This window comes from Triturus cristatus, chromosome 12 (genome assembly GCF_964204655.1).
Source record: "Triturus cristatus chromosome 12, aTriCri1.1, whole genome shotgun sequence".
Classification (NCBI taxonomy): Eukaryota; Metazoa; Chordata; class Amphibia; order Caudata; family Salamandridae; genus Triturus; species Triturus cristatus.
Genome location: NC_140595.1, coordinates 291,802,322 through 291,828,255, shown reverse-complemented (window position 1 = coordinate 291,828,255; position 25,934 = coordinate 291,802,322). Strand labels below are relative to the sequence as shown.

General features: G+C 40.1%; 1 protein-coding gene across 1 annotated transcript in view; it reads left to right on the top strand.

Annotated features, from left to right (window-relative positions):
* The window catches only part of CNGB1 (cyclic nucleotide gated channel subunit beta 1), a 958,531-nt gene that overhangs the window by 710,144 nt on the left and 222,453 nt on the right, over positions 1–25,934 (top strand). The gene's annotated exons all lie outside the window — the stretch shown is intronic.

Sequence of the window (25,934 nt, the reverse complement as noted above, 5' to 3'; positions counted from 1 at the left end):
TGGTGGACCGCAGTTGAGGCCAGAGGCAGCGGACAGCGCAGGGCCACAGACACATGGCGTTGATGAGCCCAAGGCCATCGCCTCAGAGGCCATCCAATATCTCAGAAGAAGGGTTCCCGGACCTGACTGGCACAGAGTTAGTAGCCCCGGATGCACTGTGGCCCGCATAGGCACCCAGCCACGGGATGGTGACTTGTGGTGAAGTCAGATGGGCCATGGGAATTGAGCGGGTCCTCATCAATGTCCGAGGTGTATGTTGCGGAGGGTTGCGGGGAACAGTGGAAGGTGTCCTCCAGGGCATGATGCAGAGGGTGGAAGCTGTCCGGAAGCAGCAAATGGAGGGGTGGAATGCCACGGCCTCTTTTTCGTCACAAAGTCAATATAACCGCCATGATGGCGACGACAACCCTAAGTCCATGGACTCAGTTGCCACCAAAGTCCAACCAGAAAGTGTCCATGGGTCTCGGGGAAAATACATAATGGCACCGGGCTGAAAGGGGATGCAGTCTGTGATGAGGCCTGTACAATGACATGAAGTCTGCCACAAATAAATCAAGGCTAAATTCAAAGGTGTGGTGACCTTTTCGACCCATGTGTAGGCCGGTGGCAGCGGTCAGCAAGGGCCCACAGCCATGTGTCGTTGGGATGCTATGCAATTGGTTGCTGCCACCTGACCAAAGGGAGTACAGTGAAGTTGAATCTTCCTTTTTGTGCGTACATGGACAATGTATGATCAAGACTCAGTTCCAAATGTGCGACCTACTTGGCCGTAGTGTGGGCCGATGGCAGTAGTCAGCAGGGGACCACACCCACCTGTTGTTGGCTCGCGATGCACAGAGTTAGTGACACCAGGGCAGTTGTCGGCAGTGTTCGATCACCTCTGTAACGATTATCCTATTCCCGTCATCCTCTTACGCCTCTCCTTGCATGCGATGAAATGTATTCTGCCTTTGAATGATCGATGTTCAGTTCCAATTATGTGACCTACTCGTGCGCAGAGTGGGCCGAGGGCACTAGTCCGTGTAGGCCCACAGACACGTGTGGTTGTGATGCTATGCACAGACTTGGTGGCACCACATCGAAGGAAGTATAGTGACATGAACTCTGTCTTAAATAATGTTCACTGCCATGGTGTGATCAAGACTCAATTCCAAATGTGTGACCTACTTGACCGTAGTGTAGGCTGGAGGCGGCAGTAGAGTTCATCAATGAGAAAGGACTAAAGCGGGCCTGTGTCGTGGAGGCTGTGATGGTCTGAGAGGCTGCCAATGTTGCGGCCCTCGGGCTTGGAGCGTGCGCAGGCACGTGGTGGCCCTCCATGACAAACGTCGGTGTCGGAGGTGATCAGTGGGGCCTGGCTGCGCAGAGGCGAGCCTGACGGGTTCGGGGTCCAGCGAGCCGGGGTACAGCAGGCGCACAGGATCACAGGCAACTCTGCTCACGAGGATGGTGTCCGCCTCGTGGCGTGGTGAGAGGCACCACCCTGGCAGAGACGTTGTGCTTTCCGGAAGAGTACCATGCCCAGGTCTACATGCTTTTTATTCACACCCCTAAACTGGCCTGGCTTAAGCCGGGCCATCCCACTCCGCTCACGCTTACAGGGGGGACATAACAGGCAACATTTCCACGAACTCCCCCGCTGCCTGGGGTGACATGGTTGCGTCCACTGTCCACTACACTCCATGCACCAGCGGTGTATGTCGCCATGGATATGTGTGTGTTCTGCATACTGCGGTCTGTCATCTCCGCCACTATTGGCATTGTGTACTTTCCCAATCATGGTTCTCCTGCATCCTTAACACATGCCTGGTTGCCACCTCTCCCCACATTGGGCCAGTGTGTGGCTGAGGTGCCATGCTGTTGATGGCTCATGTTCACAGCTTGCCCAAGTTACCATTGTGAGTTGTTCTGTCGTGTCTGGTGGGTGGGCATGTTGTTTTGCAAGTTGGTTGTGATTTTGTGACGTGTGCATTGCCAGAGTTGTGAGTTGCATGGTTCTGGAGTTGAGGTGGGTGGGGTGTTTATTTGGAACTTGCCAAGGGGTTGTGCATTTCCCTTGGTGCCATCCTGGGAACGCTGGTTGCGATGGACTGTCGGAGGATGAAGTGACCATGCACACTGGCTGGGTTTTAGAGGCGACATTGGTGGAGGTTCCACGGTGTTCGGTTGTTGCCTGCACATTGATGTGAGAGGAGAGGTGTGCTTTCTGTTGCGGTGATTTTGTGCTGTGTCGGCAGGGGGCACAGGTATGACATGTGTGCTGTGGGTTGCCCCAACACGTGTGTGCATCCAGCTATGGCGTATGGTCCTTGCTTGGTCTCCAGCGGATCCCACGCATTGTGTTGGACGTATGGGGACTGGGGTACCAGGCTGATGGTGATGTTCAGCACAGGTGTGAGGGACTTGGATGTTGCTGGCAGTGTGACTCCTTTGACTCTGTCGGGGGTTAGTTGGGGGGTACCAAGGGCCAACATGTGCAGTACAGCCAGGGTGTCCGGACCGCATGACCAGTGGCTCCATGGCATCTGTTGCCATTCCGATGTGGCTGTGGGCTCTGCTCCATTTTGTGGTGCAGACTGTGGTCCGACTTTGCACCAGGTCAGTGCAGGTGTTATTTTCCTGCTGCTGACGCGCCTGTTTTGTGTTCTTATCGCAGTTTTGGCTGGTTGTTGTGAATGTTGTGGAGTGGTGTTGTCGCGGCTTTTGGCACGGGAACGCCTACTCTGCATCTCATTAGCTATAGTTGCGGGGGTCTTCTGTGGCGATATTTTTTGAGGCTGCTATCGCGGGTAAACTGGTGCTGTGGGCTGGTAACACCAGCTTGTGAATGGGGCGATACATTTATCGCAACTTTGGCTGTGATAAAGTGCTGTAAACTCGGCGATAGCTCCTTGAGAATATGCCCCTTGGTGCAGTTGCCCAGCTAAAATGTCCTGCACTCTTGAAAGTCATGCACAACAACAAAATGTACAACATAAAATCATTGCAAGAGGCAGATAAGCTTTTGGACAGCCTTGGTAAAGCTACAAAATAGATTTGTTACTGGTATTTATAAATATCACTTGTATTAGGTTCCCCGGGGTTCTTGAGGGTGGATCTAAACGCACTTGAGGCTTTGAGTTCCCTGGGATATCAGATACCAGAGATATAAGGAAGAAACACTGGTTTATTAATTAACACAAGCTTATGAGGTTACATTTAGAGAAGCATAGTTAAGGGAAATTGGAGGTAGGGTCTCAGGGTCCTAGCCTCTCATCTTGTTTAAGCACTAGAGTATATAGGGACAAAGCAGGTTGCCCCCGGTGGGCAGAATCTGGACTATCAGTCCAGGTAAATGGGGGAAGGGTTCTCCAGGGGGGGCTAGAGGGATGGGGAGTAGGTGGGAAGTGGGGGGAGCACAGGGTGGGGAGCATTGGGTTAAAAAACAAACAATTTCCTCATTCGCCTTTTAGCTTGATTTTGTCACGTTTGGTCTGGGATCGGTTCTTTGGGAGACCTAATACACTCACGGTTCTGGTGTTTAAACCTCCACGAGCAACATCCAGTTTTTATCCAGGAACGTTAATGGCCTGCGAGTGAAAACCAGGAGGGCTAAAATTCTGCAGTATCTAAAAGACTCAACTGCGCAGATCATTATCTTTCAGGAAACCCATCTCTTAAAAGAAGAAATGTCTGGTTTTTTTTTAATGTAAAGTCGGTGGAACACCTGATCAGTTCCAGTCAGAGTGCTGATATCAGGGGTGTAGCTATTTTGATCAAAAGGCAAGCAAACGCTTGTATTTTAGATTCAACGGTAGACCCATGTGGCAGGTGAGTCATCGCAAAATTGTCTATTCAAGGTTTCTTGCTGATGGTGGTGGGCTATTATGGCCCCAACCAAGATGACCCCTCCTCTCTGAAAACTATCTTTTCAAATCTTGCGGAATTTCCAGACCAAGTTATTATGGTGGGGGACTCAACATAGTTTTAACCCCAAGGTGGACAAGTCCCCAAGTAGTAGAGCTAATGTTTTTTTTATCCAAGTCTCGGATGTATCTTCAAACGATGATGGCACAGACCGGACTTTGTGATATCTGGAAAGACAGGTCGGGTTCCCAGCCAGGAATCTCTTTTTATAACAGCAAGTATGGCCAAAAGTCAAGGATCGATTACATTCTGGTCAGCCAAACCTTAGGGGTAAAGTCAAGAACATTGGCTATTTGACTCCTCATTTATCAGATCATGCAGCTGTATGGATGGACTTACTTTTGGTAGGGAAAGTACAATCGAGGGGTGGACGTTTGATTGCTCTTTACTCCTCGATGAATCTGAAACCAAGTATTTATTTCATGAAACAGAGTGTTTTCTAAACATGAATATCGGGTCGGCTGAGATCTCGTGGTGTGGGATGCATGGAAGGTTTTCTTAAGAGGCATGATCACAAGCAGGGTGTGCTACAAAAATAGACGTCACAGGGAGGAGGTGGCTCATATGGAGTTCGAGATAAAGGTAGTAGAGTTGAGCTTGAATAGTGAGACTGCCCCTGCAAAGTGCCAAGAACATCTGGTTAAATTAGGTAGTCTAAAGGATCAGTTGGATACTATTATGCAGACGAGGATCATAAAAAGATGGGAGGCCAGTAAGCTTGCCCATTTTGTGTATGGAGAGAGGGCTGGTAAGCTTCTGGCGTGGAAAGTCAAGTCTGATAGGACGCAAAATTTGATAAAACAAATTGACAGCGAGGATAAGACTACTGTGTTATCCGCATACGAAGAGATTGGGGATGCTTTTTTCGCTTTCTTTCAAGAGCTATATGAAGAAGATTGTGTAGTGGATAAAACCACTGCCATGGAGTGGTTAAGTGGGAGTAAGCTTACCTCCCTAAATTCCTTCCAGTGAGAAGATCTGTAGCTAGATATATCCCAGCAAGAGGTCAGGAAGGCTATATCTGCCTGTAAGGGAGGAAAGGCTGCAATGCCCGATGGGCTGCCAGATGAATTGTACAGATCTTTGGGGGAGGCAATAATCCCGACTTTGACAGCACTCTTTAATAAGATACTATCTGAGGATGCCAGGCTCCTGGATTCATGGGGAGAAGCCACTATTTCATTGATCCTGAAAGCAGGAAAAAATCTGGCGAACTGTGGGTCTTATAGACCCAGCTCGCTGCTGAATGCAGATTACAAAATCTATGCAAGGATCCTGGCAGACAGGCTGGGAGCAGTGGCGGGTGATCTGCTTCATCCCGATCAGAAGGGTTTTGTGAGAGGCAGGAATCTAGCTGATCTCACTTATGATTTCGTTGGTGCAATAGACTTGGCTTCCACCTTTTCACTTCCTCTTCTAGCCATGACATTAGACGCCACCAAGGCCTTTGACAGGGTTAATTGGGTATATCTCTCGGCAGTAATGGATAAATTTAATTTTGGTAGAAAATTCTGTCGAGTTATTCAGCTCATATACCGAGACCCCTTGGCGAGACTACTGGTAAATGGCATATTGACCAACCCTTTCAAGATCACCAGGGGTACCAGACAGGGCTGCCCCCTCTTCCCGCTCCTCTTTGACCTATACATTGAGCCTTTTGCTCAGCGTTTAAGAGAAGAGCCTGGTATTTTATCATTCAAGTTTGGGGCATGGGCGAGGAAGGTAGCTCTGTATGCCGATGACGTTCTGATCCTCTCTTCTGATTCGTAGAGGTCTTTTCCTCAGGCCATTAGGTTGGCACAGGATTTTGGGCAGGTTTCCGGTTACGAGGTTATCGCTGAAAAAACAAAAATCATGTCATGGAACCTACCGGAGTGCCGGCACCAGACCAAGAGGGACATAAGGTACTTGGGGGTCAGGATTGTTCAGGACATAGATAAGATTTCAGGGACTAACCTGGCAAATTTTTCTAGGGAATGCCAGAAATGAATGAAATCTTGGGCCCATCTCCCATTGACCATTCTGGAGAGGATTAATCTGATCAAAATGGTTATACTACCAAAAATCACTTTTCTTTTTAACACCACTCCTTTACATTTTGAAAAATTGGCGATAGATAAGCTTCAGCAAGCAATCAACTGGAAGAAGCTAAGGCGTAGGAGGGAGAAAGGGGGTCTTGCTCTCCCCTACTTGCAGTACTATGCCTGGGCTTTCCTGTTGTCGCACTCGAGAATGCTGCTGAAAACCCCTTATCATTCAGGGGTGGGGGTCATGTTCTCCGCTATGCTAAAGGGTGTGGGTCTGTCGCAGGAGGGATTCCTCTTTAAATATGGAGATCAAAAGTTCTTCAAAAAGATCAGGTTGAAAGTTTTGCTGGGGATGGCTCGAATATGGGCTAGAATTAAACAATACACTGGTCTTAATTACTTTTCTAGTTGGGCCCCCCGTGGGATTCTCCAGGGGTTCCAGATTGACTGAAAGATAAATTAGCTATACCACTTAGAACAGCGGGATTAAAGGTGTGGGGGGATCTGGCGCCTGACGGTTCACTTACATCATGGTCGTCACTCCACATTAGGCTAGAGGAGAGCATGTCTAGGTTTAAATACTTGCAGTTGCAGAGTTGGGCCCAGAACCTAAAACAAACCATAGGCATAGGAAATACCCTTGAGGAGCAACTAGTGATAAGACCGGTGGGAAAGAAAGAAGTTTCCTCCATTTATTGGTCCATCGAGGAGGCTATTGATGGAGATTTTAGATTAGCTGAAGAACTGTGGGGAGCCTTTTTGCCATATGAACAATGGGAAGACTTGTGGCAAACTTCCGTTAACATCCTGTTCACTGTTGTAAAACTAGCTTGGCTTAGGAGGAATCATTATTTCACTACCCACAGGGCTTACTTATCTCCATTAAGACTGACCAAAATATCGAAGGGACTCCCAGTTAGCTGCAAGAAGTGTGACTTAGAAAGTGCCTCTGATATTCACATGTTTAAAGAATGCCCAGTGATAACAGAATATTGGGGAAAAGTAGGGGCAACTATAGCTGATATTTTGGGATTCCCAGTCCAAATTTATCTTGCACTGATAATTTTTGGCATATCTAGCGAGGTAACGGGCCCTGCTAGGGGGTTCCTCTTTGACGCAATCCTGGTGACTAGGGGGGAAATCCGCAAGAGATGGGTAGAAGTTGCACCCCCCCACACATTCGGAGTGACTGTCCTCTTTATTCAAAATATCTAGGACTGATTTGGGTAGATTGCAGAATAGTAAGAAGAGAGCACTATGGGATTTTTTATTAAGCTGGTCTCAGCGCTAGTTTTTGGGGGATTATAATTAGGGCTCCCGGTTTTCCGTTTAAACGGATTTTTACATATAAATACAGACGGAAAACAAGTTTTTCTTTGTCTGTATTTATATATAAAAACGGGAAAACACTAGCACATTTTGCGGCGCTGCCATGCTCCAGCAGAGAGTTGAAAACAGGATTGGTATGGTGATTGCTCACAGAGCAATCGCCTCTGGTGTTATCAGTATTCAAACACAGCCTCGTTAACAAGCGAATGGTCTTTTAAAGACCTGTGAAGTGCTCTGGTGCGGCTGTATGTGCCGGGAAGCTGTCTCAGCCCGGGCTGCCAGACAGGATGGAGGGGGCTGAAGCCCTTTGAGTCCAATGGGCACTGCGCGCCTGACGTTGGGTCACCGGTTCGTATCCTGGTGGGTGCATGCAGTCTTTCGGAGGCCGTGGAATCGACGCATGTCTATTGGGTTGTGGTGAACTCCGGCGCTCACTGCTTCACATCCGTAGAAACATGGAGGTGCACTCAGCAGGCGGCATCAGTGCATGAGGCAGTACCCCATGCTGTTTTTAACTGCAGTGAGGAGATGGTGTTGTTTGCTAGTATTGTGGGTTTTCATCGGGTGGAGTCGGATCGTCTCTTGGGGCTCCGTGTCCTAATGCCGTCCAGGGCCACTTGGCATGCATGCAGAGTTTGTTTGTCCGTTGGGGGACACTGGTTTGGCTGGATGCTGCATTGCTTCCTCTGAGGTGAGATTGAGTCATCATGCAGGGTTTGGATCGGTTGATGACATTGTGTGACAGTACTTTTTTGCAGTGGAGGTTGAGTCCCCAGAGAAAGTTTTACGCACCCGGTGGCTTCGGATGTCGGGGGCAGGTGTTGTCTGTTTCCAAGCCAAATTTACCATAGGTGTAATGCGGGACATCACTAGTCGGCGAATGCAATGCGGCCATCCGTGGCAGAGTGGAGCTGCAGGGGCTCTAAGAAGGGGCGAAAAACAACAAAGCCACATTAACAAGCAAATGGTCTTTTAAAGACCTGTGAAGTACTCGGGTGCGGCTGTGTGTGCACGGGAAGCTGTCTCAGTCCGGGCTGCCACACACAACGTAGGGAGGAGGTATTGTGAAAGAGAAAGGTCGCCGTGCCTAAAACGTGTGAAGCATGCTTTCAGCCTCATGGGAAAAAACAGATGTTTAATTAGTTACGGGTCCGGTGACATCATGACAGACATAACGTTATTTTCCTCCGTACTCCAGTTCCCATATCCAAATTATTTAAAAGGGAAAGATTTCTTTTAAGTGCCCTTTACAATAGATTAACTGAGTTTCGTCAGGGGAGGTATGGAGCCGAAGTGACTTGCCCAGGAGCACGGAAATACGGCCTAGTTGGGAAGCCGGGATTAGTACGAAAGTCTCTTGTTGCTACTGTGATGAGGTGTTCTGAGGGAAGGACACCCCTAGCTATCATTATCATTCTGTTCTCAGTACTTGTCCCAAGTATGAACGCTGATCCCTGTAGGTGCTTATGCTATGACACCCTTACCTATGTACAGAAGACATTATGCAGTTAGTAAGCCCAGATATGCTCTTTTTATGCCCAGCTTAACAGTGCCCCAATTATACACCTATTGTTACCAAATATTTAAAATCTAAACAGACTGAGGTGAAGACCATTTCCTTCTCACCTCTGGCCATAGGCTGTTATTTTGTATCATTCCACCGCCTATAGATCACTTGCATTGCAGTGCAGGACTGTATTACATCTCAAATGCACACTGAACTATCACATTAAAATTATGTATCTCATATATACTTTGCCTAGAAAAGCCAATACATTTTCCCTAGTTTTTTTCCCACACTACAGCAGGATTTATTAATGTTTTATTGAGCGTGCAGTTTCAGTTTAGTTAATTAAGTTGGATATTATGCCAACATGGCAAAACAAACTTAAAATTACAATTAACTAGTCTATATAATTTTTAAATAGATAAATTTTTTAAATAAGTAAACAAGAAATAAAGTCCCATGAACTGCCTTCCCTCCACACACACCTGTTGGTGATAGCTTCTCAAGAAAAGTCGTTTTCAATGCTCCAACGAAAATAGTAAAATTTGCCCCACCCCCTCACAAATACACTTCTTGTCAATTTAAATAAATGTGGAAAAATACTAGCTGCAGCGTCGTCTTTTACTTGTGGGAAAAATAAATGTGGATAAATACAGATAAAATAAATATGGATAAATACAGACGGAAATGGCAAAAAAATAAATACCATAAAACCAGGAGCCCTAATTATAATTTAGGGGTTTGAGTTGTCACGTTGTCACGTTTAAAATAATTTTGGATCCTATGATTAGGCCTCTTTGAAAACTCTGACTGTGTTGGGCCCCTTCCTCAGTTGCCACTTTTAGTAGCCCAACATAAATATTCCTCGGCTACATCTAAACTGGAAGAGAGTGAGACCACCCCCTTCCAAACAAGGGGTCAGTGACATTCTTTGGGACTGTTGTATACCAGTAGGCGGGGTGCTTCCTCCTGGTCCATCTCAATTGCCTACGTCTCCTTAAAACCGAGTAATGGTAACAACACCGTATTTTTGTCAACTGGGGTCTGGGGCGAATGAGGATTAAAAAAAAAAAAAAATACAATAAACCGAAAAAACTGTTATGTAATGTAATGTATTTCACAAATTACACTGCTCCTTTTTAAAGACTACAACATAACTTAACATTTACATAACATTTTATTTTCCCTTTTTTGCTGTTTTCAGATTCTGCTTAACTTCACTGTACGCAGTGATGTCAATGAGATTCATCATGAAACAGCGGGGGGGGGGGAAACAATCAACTAGATTGTTAAAAAAAAAAAATCAGTGTACAACATTATTTTCAATACCTGTACCTATATGTATTCCTCCTTTCAATTTTTTTCATTTCATGTTTCTTCTAAAAGATATCTTTTATTTAACTCAACAACATTTTCAAAATGTACACAAATGTACATCTAGAGTATACAGAACAAATATGTAAACTATTTCATTGCAACGCAATTTTTCCAAATGCAATACCAATCACCACAAATAATAGTCCCAACAGTAGTTATAATTAGTTATTGTTTCCAGTGCTCTGTACTTTCTCTATACATTTTCCCACTAGGCCGAATAATGTATTCAAAAGTTTGGTTTATAAAATATCCAATATGAGTTCGTTAAAGCATATTTACATCTTCCCAATAGGCCGAATGATGTATTCAAAACTTAGGCTTCAAAAATATCAAATATGAATTTGGTAATTCGTAAGGTAATCTGGGTTTTATTTCCAAGTGTGCATCGTTGCAATGTGTCCATCCTTTATTACACTTTAAATACACAGTATAGTGTCCACATGTCGTAGTAGGTCCAGCATGGAAAACAATAGCCACTGTTGTAAAAGTTCTTCCAGAAATAGAGATTTGACTGGCAACAACATTTTTAATTCTGGTTTCCAGTTTTGTTCCATTTGCTCAACAAGGTTGTAGGATTAAAATCAGATATTTTCCATATCTTTCTATGCGTAATGTAAATAACTTCTCTGATTTACACTGAGAACATTTCATATCATGGTTTGCTGCTTTTACTATTTTGCTAAAAGCTAGAGATTTGCAATCAGGTATTGTTAAGTATATGAATCGTTCTGTGTCCACTACACTGCTTGAACTAAATGAACACTGTTCACATTTATGATCCCATTTGTAACTTAGTCCAAATAAGTTTTTGATATCTTCTAATACTCCAAGCATAACCATCAGAAATTCTTGTGTATCTTGTTGTATATTAAGACTGAACGTCAAAGAACCAGTACATATATCCAAGCGTTGGCGAATACCACAAACTTCGCATTTTACTTCTGTCAGTTGTCAATTGTTGAAATACATCATAAAATGCAGAACATAATCTTTTTCGTGATGTCCCATAATTTCATTATGAAGATCTTCTAGGTGAAATTGAACATAATCTTTTTTCGTGATTTCCCATAGTTTCATTATGAAGATCTTCTAGGTGAAATACAACATTCAGAATAACATTACCATAGCAGTTGATACCTGAACTATTTTCCAGTTGGTATCCCACAATGTCATCAACACTTTCCATTTTCTGTTTCTTTACACCTTTTCCTTTCTGTTTGAATTTTTTAATGTTTTTCAACCGCACTTGATTCATTAATATATTTTCGCTTAGAACACATAACACGTTTCTCATAAATGGGATATTCACCTAAATTTGGTGCATAAAGTCTTCTTAAACGATTATATTCTCTAGCACAATTTACATCAGCACTAATCTTGTTGTCATCGAAATCAATTAAATACAAACCATACAATGTTCTAACTCGAGCTAATGCAACATCTTCCATTCCCTCTTTGAACACAGTACTTCCAATATTTACCAAAGCACTGTCTACACTTAAACCTTGAGATTTATGAAAAGTTACTGCATATGCTAAAGACAAAGGAAACGGTTTTCTGCGAACATACAAGTCTTTTACAAGCAAAAAACGTACAGCACAACTCCCAATCTGTTTTACCTCTGTAATCTGATCAAATTTTATTTTCAGGAATTCTATTCCATCTCTGTTCTGATATTTTACAAAATCAACAACTTTCCCATTGCTCCATTTACTAAACCTCCTTCTACATTTAAATTACGCCGCAAAATTACCCGACAGTTTATACATACATCTAAACTTTTTTCTAAGCCAGCAGTTTTAGATACCGACTTTTCCAAAGAGTCCAATTTAGTCCGTAGTTTTTCTGAAAGAAGAATGGTCACTCCCTGATGTTCTATTTTATCAATAGCTTGAAACTGAACTATTTCTTGTTTTTCCAATTTTAGAAGCTCTTGGTTAAATGTACAACACTCTTGCAGTGTAGGCATTAGGCAAACTATAGACTTCTTTTCTCCAATTTTCTTATACATTACTTCAGCTGCTGTATTTTCAGTTGTAAACAAGTTTTTTAGTAACTGACTTTCTATAGCTTGTTTACCATGTTTGCTTAGGACACTAATTCTTATATCTTTCAGAATATTTCCACAATCTTCATCAGTTGCTTGTCGCATATTCTTTATAAATTCTTTAAATCCAAAATGTAACCATATTTATTCACATTTCCAATACTTCCCAAACATTTACTAGTGTCTTCATGCACCACTGTTTTAAAGACTGATTGTCCTTTTACAGGAGTTAGTTGTAGTAGATCTCCAAATCCAATTACATGTTTGCCTCCAAACAGAACATCGTAATCTGTTTTTAAAACCTGTGGCATTCTCAAGTGTACAAAGGCAAGCATTAAGTTTGAGACCATGCTCACCTCATCTATGATGGGAAGTTTCATTTTCTTCAGCACTCTTGACACTTCATAAGAAGCATCTCCAGACAACTTCTGATATTCTAATTTATTATCATGTTCAACTGGTAACATAAGTAGTCTATGTAAAGTAATTCCTTTAATATTGTGTGCTGCCAATCCAGTACGAGCTGTTACAACACAAGATAAATGTGAATCTGTAGTTTTTTGGAGATACCTAGTCAAAACTTTGATTAAAAAACTTTTACCTGTTCCAGCTTGACCACTGATGTACATAAGAACAGGTTTAAATGATTAACATATACATTCCTTTTTTTCATGCATCAAACCATGTTGTATCTGTTCCGTCACTTGTACATATATTTCTTTCTGTTCAACATTTAGCTGTTCTTCTAAGTTTTCCAAGGTAGTATTCTCTTGTGCTTGTTGCATTGCAATTTCTACTTCATACATGGCTATTGCTGCTTCATTTTCGATAATTCGTTGTCCCAGTGGATCTTGACTAGCTGGACTAGAACTTTGACTATCTTGAGAACTGCCATTAGCTATTTCAGCTGTAATAGTCCTTTCTTGTTCAATTTCATCATTTAACATTAGTAGATATGTAGGAAAAACTGTACATGCAATGTTATCTTTGCATGCATTAAAAGAATCTTCATAGCAGTCAAAATGTCCAAGTAATTCAGTTTCGCTATGCCATGGCTTGAACAGTTGCAAAAGTGCTAAATAAACAAAAATTCTCTCTTATCTGGAGTTTCGCAACTGAGTTTTCTATGATTAATGAGATTTCCTTTGGCATGTTTCACTAAACAACCATCACATCCAATTATTGCATATTTTCCTTGTTTTAAAATCTGTGTAACATTTCTTTTAAAGCTGTAATGTTGAAGTATTTCATACAAACAAAGCTCTGCCAAATGTGGACTCCTTTTAGGATAGTGTGTATCCAACATATTAGTTTTAAGAAATTCTGTACTTTCAGGATCATTCTCTGCTAAGTATTGAATTTATTCTAATGTTTTCAACACTCTATTTCGTATGCAGGCAAGACCTAAACTTACCCAAATGATTCCACGTGACATTGAATATAAACTAGAAGAGCACAAGCGATCCAAACATTCATAGGATCCAATTACTCTGTGGGAAAGCATTTTCAAGCTAAAGCTGTACAATTCTTTGCTAAGGCTCTTCTCTTGTGAAATTTCTTCCCACATTTCTTTCATCTGTCTTTTCTGATTTCGTTATATATGATGTAACATAGCGTGCAATTGCGATTGAGTAATCTGCAACATATTGAATGTCCATGTTTGCATTCCACATTTTCAAATTAACTGGATTGTAGTCATTAATATGCTTTGACTGTTCTGTTCTTTTTAAGTTGTAAGTATTCTTCGGTGATTTCCGAGTTATTGTGTGCCTCACAGCAGACATAAAAGAATGTACTCTTCCTTTAGAAATTACTGGACGTGGGAATCCAAACAGACACTTGGTATAAAATTTTCCTTTAGACTTGTATTTTCGTCGACAATACTATCCACAACGGTGACTCTGGAAACGTAAAATTTGTTGTCTCAAGCTTTTTTCTCCTCCTTCTCTTGGAATCTCACACATAACATACTGTTCAATGAAAGACAATACTGTTTCATCAGTATCCGCTCCAAATTTCGGAGCATTCTTTACCCATAATAGCATGTGTATATATGGAACACCTCTCGCTTGATACTCTTTTCGCCCAAAAAATCAATAACTTCTCCAAGAGGACAATTATTTTTATTGCAGATAAAAGACATCTTAGCTTGAAACCTATGATTAAAATACCTGCAGACATTTACAGGATCCAGTGAACACAGTTCTCCAGGTGTCTAGATTTTAATATTTTTGATATTAGAATTTACTTCTCGTAGAAATTCAAGTAAATCTTCCCATGAATACTCCACACAGCTAAGTGTTACAAACCATGTTGGTGTACCTAAGTTTCTTAACATACACTTAAGTTCACCATGATGACAAAACCAATACTCATTGGTTCTACGTTGACATGCCATCAAATTAAGTAACTGTGCTTCTAAATTGTCATCTGTACGTTAAACTTTGTCCATGAATTCTTTGGCTGAAACAAGTGATTGATGAACTCCCGTTTTAAGTATGTGGTTCACTGCATATGAAAGAAACGACAAATCATTTTCAAACAAAAGGTGAAATATATATGGAATTCACTGTCGAAATCTAGGATCTTCAGAGTATAATCTTGTTGAGCGATATTCTGAAGCTGGAATCCGTACAGGTCGCTCATCAAATCGTCCACCTTGTCCAGTAGGGACCAGATGTGGAAAACAACGAGCTTCTAAGCTTTTCTCCCATACACTCATTGGAGTTCCCTTTGCTTTTTCATTTGAAATAACTCAATGCTGTTTCCTCTTACTTCTTTTGAATGTAGAGGACGTATTGTATAATGTTCATAAATCTCTTCACTCCTCGACTTGAAATTTCTGATTCATCTTCTAAACTTAGTACCTCTTCATCAACATTTACATTTTATAAAAAATATTGTTCTGTACAAGATATAACATAGCCTTTTGAAGTTTATTAACATCTACGAACTCTTGCCATATTTTCTGACTCTTTGTTGGTACACCATTTACTAGAATAACTACTGCCTCATTTTCCTCTCTATCTCCACCAACAGTTTCAATATTTTTCTTAAAATCTAAAGGTAAGTACACAACTCTTCCTTTCAGACCTCTTTGTAAGTCTGTTGGTGGCAGTATTCCTGTTTTCGGCTCCATGCAAATTCTAGTTTCAAATGGATGAAAAGATTGAATAAGAACTGACTCATATGTATTCAAATCTGCCAGTTCCTCTGGAATAGGTACTAATTCTAAGTTATTATGTATTCCTGTAGCTGGCATTTTGTTCTCTTCTGATTTGTTGTAGCAATATTTACAAATATGTTGATCCGTACCCAACTCAAATCGACCTTCCACCAACAAGTAACCTCCAAATTGCTGCCACCTATCATTGTTCTCCTTTTCACTTTTTAAATACAAATTAACTTTCTAGTTTGACTTTTATAATGAGTACGTCGACAACAAATACATAGTTTGGTTTTTCAGAACATACTGTCTTAAACTTTGTAATTTCTTCTTCAAACTGATCAATGCTAATCTCTTTCCCATGTTCTTCAACATCTGCAGTTGTCAAGCTCTCAGTTTCTACACACTGCTGTTCTGAACCAAAAAAACGAAATTCAATTTCATCACACATTTTTTCTACATCTGATAAACAACCATGTAAAAGAGCTGTGTTCAGTTCACTTAAACATAATGCAGGAGTCTTTACATAGTACACTTTCCTTACGAACTTCCGCATTCCTGAGTGGTGTACTGCTAACATTCTTAAGTGATGAAAAGTACTTTTACACACTTTTCTCGAAAGACAAGCTAGAAAATGATCGTGCTTCTTAGTATATTTTCTTACATTACCTGGATCTAGCCCTTGTAACAATCTAATCTTCTGTTTAACACTTTTCTATGCATATTGTCGTAAAAAATTTCACATTATGTCAATAGATTCCTGTTGAATACTGTAAATACTGCTAAAATCCCACTTATATACAGGAGCTCGTGTGCGTCTCCCTTGGACTTCCTGAATTATTAATTCTTCTGCACTCACAAACACTATTTCTTCTTTTGCAATGGGACAACCATTCCGAACTTCATTACAGCGACCTCCAGTATCAACTGCAAATGGTAAATTGTTGTCTTGAAAGTAGCTTTCTTCATTAAAGAAAGGCTCACTAGTAGAAGTGTGTTTTCACTCACCACTGAAAGTTTTCCAAAAGTTACTTCTATTAACAAGCCTTTTTTTTTGCTTTTGTCTTTCAGACACTTCATTGTTTTATTTAAAGATTCCATCCTTTTTAGAATTAATATAAATAATTTTCGTTTCAAGTTAAAAGCAGAATCTTCTACAGTTTCAATCCGCTGCTTTTGTTTGTAAGCTAGTACTCTTTTTTTATACTTTTTACAGTATTTCAATAAATTCTGAATTACTCTACTTCGACAAAGTCGTTGTCGAATCTCTTGAAATTGTTTTTGTCTTTGTGCAACTTGTGTTTTTTCCTTATTTTTTGTTTTCTTTTTTCCATTTGAATTGTCATTCTCCTTCTCGATAGTTGAAAAACTCTTCTTTGTCCTTTCATTCCTATTCTTCTCATAAAATTTCTCCACAACTTTTTTAAGAAACTGTTTAGTGGTCTTACCTAAACAAACTTTATCCTTAGTAAGACTCTCATTTGTTTTTGACACCTTTTGTTTCTTTTTCTTTAAGTAGATCTCTTTTTTTTGTTTCCTTCTCTTTTCATCTTTTCTTGCCATCTTCAATTTGTGATCCAAACAGAATAATTTTCTGAAAAGCAAAGAACAGTTTCATTAGTTTCTTACATTTATTCAATATTTTAAAATACTTTTATATAATTACTGATATTAATTACAAAGCAATTTTTTACATTACTATTTTCTGGATTTCAAATATCAAAACACTACTTATTCCACACAAATATATACTGCGTTCTTCAACAATACCTACCCAAATACTTATACAAAGTACCATATTCACTATATCATTTCTTATCATGTCTTTAACCTCATTGGCCTCTTGCATCTAACTACTCAGCAACTACTAACAATGTTCGGCCTCCAAAACGCAAACCAGAAACCCTTTCCATATCACAGTTCAAAGTGTCACCATATTACTCAAAGGATGCATACATCTCCCTATGCCTTTTCCTAGTGGCATCATACTTAAAAGAAACATACAACTAGATCTATAACTGTGTTTTATAGGTATCAGATATTCTAATACATAACTCGTGTGAAAATAGATGTTGAAGCATAGACATACCTCAGCAACGTTAAACTGTAAAGAGAAATTATTGAGCAAAGTAAATTACAGTCATATGTAAGTTGCAACTATGTGCAGTTTTTTTCTATACCATACAACTACATTACGACTTTCTCTCTGCTCCTCACATGTCCCCAGAAAACCAGTGAGAAAGAAGGGAACAGGAACTATTACACACCGGGAGGAAACAGGAGAGGAAAGGGGAGCTCAAATATGTCATTCCAGTCTCTCACTCTGCTGCCCCTGTGATGTACGCAGGTTCAACACAAGCAGGAAGCTTGACAATACCTTAACTTATATTCATGTGTGCTTCAAAAGTACGCACAAACCAATGCACGAAGTGTGCAAACAACATTTCATTTTTTGCATCTCATTGAAGTTACTAAAGCATGTCTGTGTTAAAGCCCCCCACAGTATTTTCCCACAAGCTTCAATCTGCAGAACGCCATTTCTTGTACATTACCCCGGCGCATTTTAGACCTCAATACATCCCTGTACCTTAGACACAAGACCACGTAACCTTTGCAACATCACACACTGCACTCATTTACCACTGAAACCAATTGCAACTTTCTCTGTGCTCTACAGATGCCACCAACAAGCCACTGAAAGTCTAACTGCTATTTTTCATGGTACACGGGTCTCTGTTACCTTCCTTTTAGAAACAACGGGAGACAAACCTTTAGAGAGCGGGAGGAAGGAACGGGGGGTCAAGGGACGTGTCATTCCCACTCTCTCCATCTGCCGCCCCTGTGATGTACACAGGTTCAGCATGAGCAGGAAGCTTGACAATATCTTAACTTATAGTCACATGCTTTACAAGTGTGCACAAACGAATGCACTAAGTGTGCACAGAACATTTCATTTTTTTCATCTCACTGAAGTTACTAAAGCATGTCTATGTTAAAGCCCCCCCACCCCCATTATTTTCCCACAAGGTTCAATCTGCAGAAGGCCATTTCTTCTACATTACCCCAACCGATTTTGGACCCCAATTCATCTCTGTACCAGTAGCGGCTCGCGGAGGGAGTACTGCGGGGCGGTGGGGCACGGCAGAGGAAGGGCAAGGAGGGGCGGTAGTGGAGTCCAACATACCACAGACAGGAATAAGGTAAGTAATTAAATAAATAAAACAATTTACCTTGCGAGCGCTGCAGCGCCAACTTGGTGATGCACCACACGCAAGGTAAACTGTTTTATTTATTTAATTACTTACGTTACTCCTGTCCGTCGTATGTCGCACGCTACTACCCCCCCCCCCTCCCTGCCACACCCCTCTGTTATGTTCCTTTCGCAAACTACGGGAAACAAACCGTAAGAGAACGAGAGGCAACACGGAGTGGTGGAGGGGCCTCAAGGGACATGTCATTCCCAGTCTGTCGATCTGCCGCCCCTGTGATGTAGGTAGCTTCAGCACGAGCAGGAAGCTTGACAATACCTGAACTTATATTCATGTGTGCTTTACAAGTGTGCACAAACTAATGCCCAAAGTGTGCAAATAACATTTCATTTTTTCACCTCACTAAACTTAATAAACCATGTACATGTTAAAGCCCCCCCCATTATTTTCCCACAAACTTAAATCTGCAGAGCGCCATTTCTTGTACATTACCCCTGTTCATTTTGAACCCCAATTCATCCCTGTACCTTAGACACAGGACCATGTAACACTTGCAGTTGTCTAATGCATGAGGGTACCCAGATATTCCTCTTTGAGGTTATCACATCCAACTTCCTGTAGTGATCTCTGTTTTCCCCACCACCAATTTCCCAACACTTGCCTGAGGCCACAGTGTGTTCTTGGAACTGGGGCTAAGGAGAATGCAGCATCCTTCCCTAGAAGATAACTGGGTCTTTTCGTGTTACAACATCCGTCCTGATCTGTTCGCAGCCTCCATTCTGCTTCTAATCATGGACCTTTCCTTTAACTGATTAGTACTGCGGAGCTGCAGCTTACTGACATACCTGCCCTCTCATTCAGCTGAGCAGAAACATGTGCAGACATTTTTGGTCTCTTTTCTCCTCAGTCTGTCTGGGGGTGTGGAGAAACTGTCCAGGAGTTGAGTGTTGGCTCATGTTATTCATGTCGGGCCAGTAACCGCTTCTGACCCACCTATTTTTACCAAGACCTTGATATCATCTGTTTATCAGTGTTTACTTAAAATAAGATATTATGCTGTCTGAACAGCTTAACTTAATGTAAATGTTAAATATGCAGGGGCAGTGGTAGCACCTGTGGGGATGGCACCATCCTAGTGAGAGCAGAGATGAGGTCAAAGTGCTAATTCTAACCATCTGAACTCTAATTCTAGAGAAACAATGAAAGCCATTTCAGGGTAGTGTCTATAAAGGTAGCTAGTCATAATAGCGAACAAAAAATATCGACTGGACAGAATATCTAGTTTTTTATATAGAATGGACAGAATATCGAATTGCAAAAATATAGTGGTGCAGAATATCGAAATGCCGGTAAGAAATATTGATTTCCACAATATCGAAGTTAGTAATATCGATTTTTTTGTGTGTTTTAAGTGTTAGTATATGTGTTAAAAGTTTGTATTATTTTTTGTAATGTATGTTTGAATTTTGTAAAAGTAATGAATTTTATGTTAATAATTTTTGTATAATTTAATTCCGTAGCGGGTTGTGGGTTTATAGGGGAAAAGGGTGGGAAGTAATTTATTTATAATATATATTTTTAGCATTATTTAGAATTAATTAATTATATGTTAAATCTTTTTTGCGTAATTTACGTCTGTAGCGGGTTGTGGGTTTATAGGGAAATAGGGTGGGAAGTAATTTAATTGAAATTAATTAAGTTATTAATTTATTACTTAATAATTTAATATTTAATAATTTATATTGTTAATTAAGTTAATTAGTGTATTACTAATTATAAATTGATTAATAACAATTAATAATTAATTGGTAATTATGTTAGTTGTGTATTTTTTATTAATTAGTAATTAGATATTAATTATTAACAAAATTAATTTGTTAATTTGTACTTTTTTATCAGTGGGTTGAGGGTTGATGGGGAGTAGGGTAGGAAGTAATTTATATTAATGTAATTTTTATTATTTGTTATATTATAATTTCTTTGTTGTTTTATAGTGTTAATTGTGTGAATTAATTGGGATTTGATTGTTATTAATTATATTAATTGTAATTAGTTAATTAATTAATTGTTAATTAATTATGTTAATATATTAATATGTTACAATATTGTAGGTCATGTTTATAGGGGGAATGGTGGGAGGTAAATTAATTTTTTTAAAATTATTAATAGTTTATTAATGTTAATTATATTGCAGGAGTGGGTATATTAAATTATTCCCCTGTGCTATCCAACACTTTCTTTACTGTTGCACTCACTGGAGTGGGAATAGTAATTTTTACCCTCCCGTTATCCAACACTTTCCCGACTGTTGCACTCACTGGAGTGGGAAAAGTAATTTTCACCCACCCGCTATCCACTTATTTCCCTACTGTTGCACTCACTGGAGTGGGAATAGTAATTTTTACCAACCCGCTATCCAATGCTTTCCCTACTGTTGCACTCACTGGAGTGGGAATAGTAATTTTTACCCTCCCGCTATCCAACGCTTTCCCTACTGTTGCACTCACTGGAGTGGGAATAGTAATTTTTACCCTCCCGCCATCCAACACGTTCCATACTGTACCACTTGTTGGAGTGGAAATCGTAATTTAATCTTTTACGCTATGCAATCTTTTCAGTATTGTTATATTTAATGTATTAATGTAGTGGAAAATATTATCTTTAAAACAAAACATTTTTGTTTTTTAATGTTTTAACTTATTATATATAATTTATTTTTATATTTATATTATAGGTATATATATATATATATATTATCGCTCCTCGTCTTCTTTCCCTCAAAGAAAAGACGCAGCACTCACGGAGGAGAGTCTTCTGATTTTATTGAAACTCCACATCGCACCAGACGAGTTTCGGTAGTCGCCTTCCTCGATGGTACGAGGTTGCGCCGGAAACTGACATTTTTTATACATTGTTTACAACCAACACTTCCTGTATCCACATATCAACATAAAGGAAGGACCACCTTTTCCACCACAATGTAAGCGCCATATTTAAATAGGTACGTTTTTGCCTGGATGAAAACACATAAACATATGGGCACCAGCTATCTATTGATAACTTTCTCTAAGTTTATCAAAATATACACATATATATAATAAACATTCTGGAGCAAATGTATAAAAATCTCGGCCTATATGGCCCTAGTTGCTCATATATCCCCATCATCTAGCACTGAATGGGCAGGCTTTTCATACATTGTAGGAAACAAAATTCATCAATCATTCATTATGTAAACCTTTTTTTACTTACATTTATTATTTATTAATTAATTATTAATTTTAAGGTTATTTAAGTATTTTTAAGTATGTTTTACTTAATTATATTTGTTATTTCATTAATTTTACATTACTTTTAAGACATTTAAAAAAGTCGATATTTTAGCAAACTATATTATTTACACCGATATTTAGGATTCAATATTTTTTAACTTACCTGTTTGTAGACAGGAATTCGATATTCTGGTAGTCGATATTTTGTCACCAATATTTTTGTAGGTCGATATTTAGCTCCTCGATATTCTGTCAGTGATTTGTCTATAAAAAGTGACTGTGCACATCAAAAGCTGCATAGAGCTGGCAAACTGTATCATCATAATTAGATTTCCCCCATCAATCAAGTTAAGTTAAGGAGATTGTCCATGACATTAAGCAGGACCAGGTTCATCCCATGACTGGGGCACAATTCCAACGGATTGATATCAAGACCTGTGTGAGTTATCCAAATGATTCTGAAGTTTGCAGATGATCCCTTTCTTCAACACTTTCCTTGCAACAGGATGGCTTTCTGTAGGACTAAAATGTCTGGGTGACAGTGGATATACAATACGTTTTTGTAAAACGAGAAAAATGATTGATAATGTAAGCGGGAGAGCAAAACAATAGCTGTTAATGACATGTTGGTAACAGCAGTAATTATCAGTTAAGCACACTTTGGACTTGTCTCAACATTCACCCAAGAATGACGACCATGTTTAAGTCTATGAACCTCTCAAAAGCAACATGTTCCTTCATTTTTGTTACTGTGGTGAATTTAATTTTGAACTCTAGGTGGTTTGGATGTGAGATCGGTATTCTGAGTTTAAATGTATTGGGAGTCTAGGCTGACTACACTTATGTGGTAGGTTGATTTTGAGACACAGTGCAGGTGAAAGACAGTTCTAAGATACCAACTATAAAAAATCAGTTGCAAGATCGATGTGCATTCAACAGGTTAGTAGCAGTGTTAAAGACTTGGTCACAAAGGATTAAAGTTCTGATGTTGCAGTCAATAAATTACTGCCAAGTAAAAACTTCTGTTGATATTATAAATAAAGTTACATATAATGGTTAAGGGCAGTATTAGAAGAAACTGTTGAGTTTTTGTTAGAACTCATTCTAAACATGATTGTTCAGTTAAATCAGTTACATTTAGCTGTTTCTTCCTGTGTGGATGTATTTGTCACTAAAACCCCAAGGGGACAACATATTACTTTGTGAAAGCTACAAGGCTTTATTTTCTTTTTGATGGGATGGGAAACAGGGCCATTGCTTCCCAAATGTTATTCGATCAGTTTGGATTTGGAGTTAATATATTTCCTGTGACACAATTGAGGCATTGTTTAACATCTGACGGTTTCTTCTTGAAGAAGGGTAGGCCTAATCTTCTGCATCAGCTAAAACATGTTGACAAGAACCTTTGTGCCATAAGGCAGTCTTTCTTAAGCTGATACTATTCACCAAATACATCTGTTACCTTCATGTTTCTCAGTCTTGGGCACAAGTATTGTACTCATGCTTCTTTTAAAAGGTCTATCATAAACTAAAAATATATGGTTGCATTTTCCACAAGTATTTTATAATTTAACAATAAACTATATGTAATCACTGATTGACCCTGTAAGGGTTTGGAAAAAAATATATTAATAGGAGAGATTTGTTACATATCTAAACTGAGTGTTGGCAAAATCAGTAAAAAAAAGGATGTCTTGTTGCCCATAAATACATGTAATTGAATGTCATAATAACTGAAGGTTTGCGACAAGTTATTTTTAGAACAGGAGTGAATAAAGACAAACAGCGGTCATACTTTCTGACTACTTGGCCAGCACGTGTAGGTTCTGTGAACTTACTAGGCATCTCTCCTTTTATTATTGGTATAGAGTTTACATTAAAGTAAAATGGAGAAAGGATTACGCTTCTGCGTCCAAACTGGTCTATAAATTTGCTTTGAACAAATATCATAAACTTTGTAAACAGGCACGAGCAAACTTTGTTACTGCAACCATTTCCAAAGTGGCAAATTGCTCTAAAACCCTTTTTAACACGGTAAAAGAACTAGCCGGATCTAAAACCTTAATGCAGCCTCCTGCACTGACTCAGTTTAAATGTGAGGAGTTAGATTCCTTCTTTATCCATAAAGTTGACAAAATATATTAAGATATTGTGTCGGAACAGACAGTACATTCCACCATAACCCTATCCATCACAACCCACTCTTGGTATGGCACATTCTCCCCCAAACCAAGCTGAAAAACTCAATGACCCAGACCATTCTCTTAGGGCATGGCCTCTACTTACAACAGATAGTGTAACTATACTCTTGAAGAACATCAAATCTGGATCTCCAAAAGACCCATTACCCGTATCCATACTAAAACAGTTAAACACCTCAGCACTATCCGTGATAACCCATCTCCTAAATGCTTCAACAGAGGAATGCAAGATCCCTTCGACATGGAATCATGCGATGATACATCCCCTTCTTAACAAGGCGAATGCGGACCCAGAGTTGTCCAGCAACTACCGTCCTATATCATTGCTCCCCGTGCTGTATAAAATTTTAGAAAAACATATTCATGTTCACGTAACTCAGTATGCCACAACACACCATCTTCTCCATTCCTCTCAATCAGGCTTCAGAGCAGGCTTTTCTACTGAAACCACCCTACTTGGGGTTATGGAAGGCATACGTCACCATCTAGACAACGGGGACACAGTGGCACTTATTCTTTTGGATTTGACGCCGCTTTTGACACGGTATCCCATACGGTGCTTATAAATACACTCAAATCACAGGGTATTGGAGGGGCCGCCCTAAATTGGCTCATTGCCTTCCTCTCCAACCATACCTTCCAAGTTTTCTCCCAAACTGCCTGATCTGAAGTCCATTCTTCTGCCCATGGGGTGGCTCAGGGATCCATCATCAGCCCTTTATTATTTAATCTTTATGTAAGACCATTGGCTGAGATGACTGAGAAATCCGGCTTATCCATGTTTTCCTATGCCGATGATTATCAAATTATTTTCTCCCTATCTTCACATAACACAACTACCCCTCTACTCTAAAAACTGGTCTAAACAATATAGCATCATGGATGCAAAAGAATTTTCTGAAATTAAATGGAGAGAAAACGGAGGTTGGGAAAACAGAAAGACCTCTGGAACCAGCAACATTGGCCGTGCAAAATGGGTGATCTCCCATCCCCCTCACCACATGTCCGTAACTTAGGCATCATAATTAATGATGCACTTAGTATGCATCCCCAATCAGTCAAAGTCGCAGCAACCTGCTTCACCATCATTAAATGGCTGGGGAAAATTTGTTGGGTGCTACCAGATGTGACTAGAAAAACCGTAGTCAATGCTTTAATTACATCAAGGCTTGACTACGGTAATGTGCTCTAGGTGGGATCAAACAAATCGGTAATTCACAGACTACAGATGGCCCAAAATGCCGCAGTTAGACTTCTATGTGGAGTCCCTAAGACCATCCCCATCTCAACTTATCGACGCAAACTACATTGGCTGAAAATCGAGAGTCAAATAAAATTCAAGGCGCTTAACTATATGCACAAAATTAAATCTCGCAGTGCTCCCAGCTACCTGCTGGCCCTGGCCAAGCCATACCTTCCTTCTCGCAATCTTCGATCAGCCACCCAAGGAAGGTTTGTTGTCCCGAAATTCAAATTAGCCCGGATGGGCGGCAAATCTGTCTCACACCTAGGCCAATCATTTTGGAATTCTCTTCCCACTGCTCTCCTTAATGAGACAAACTATATCAAGTTCCGCAAGTCGCTAAAAACCTGGCTGTTTGATAAATAGAATGCTTGCTGTCTATCACACCTTGGCCTGCTTCTGCGCCGGGATCCCTTTTTTGGGTAGCTGTCACGCATTATAAATTTAAAAACTAAACTAAAGTCACTTTTACAGATGATAGTGAAAATGTCAGTGGTGGCAGATTTATAAGGAATACTTCAGATATTGTATACATCAATGATGTGATAGATTGACAGTCACGGTTGAGTAGGCCTTACAGAAGTCACAGTTCATTTCACTGCCAATTACTTAGACAGTGATATATCAAAAATTAAACTGATGTTTCAAGA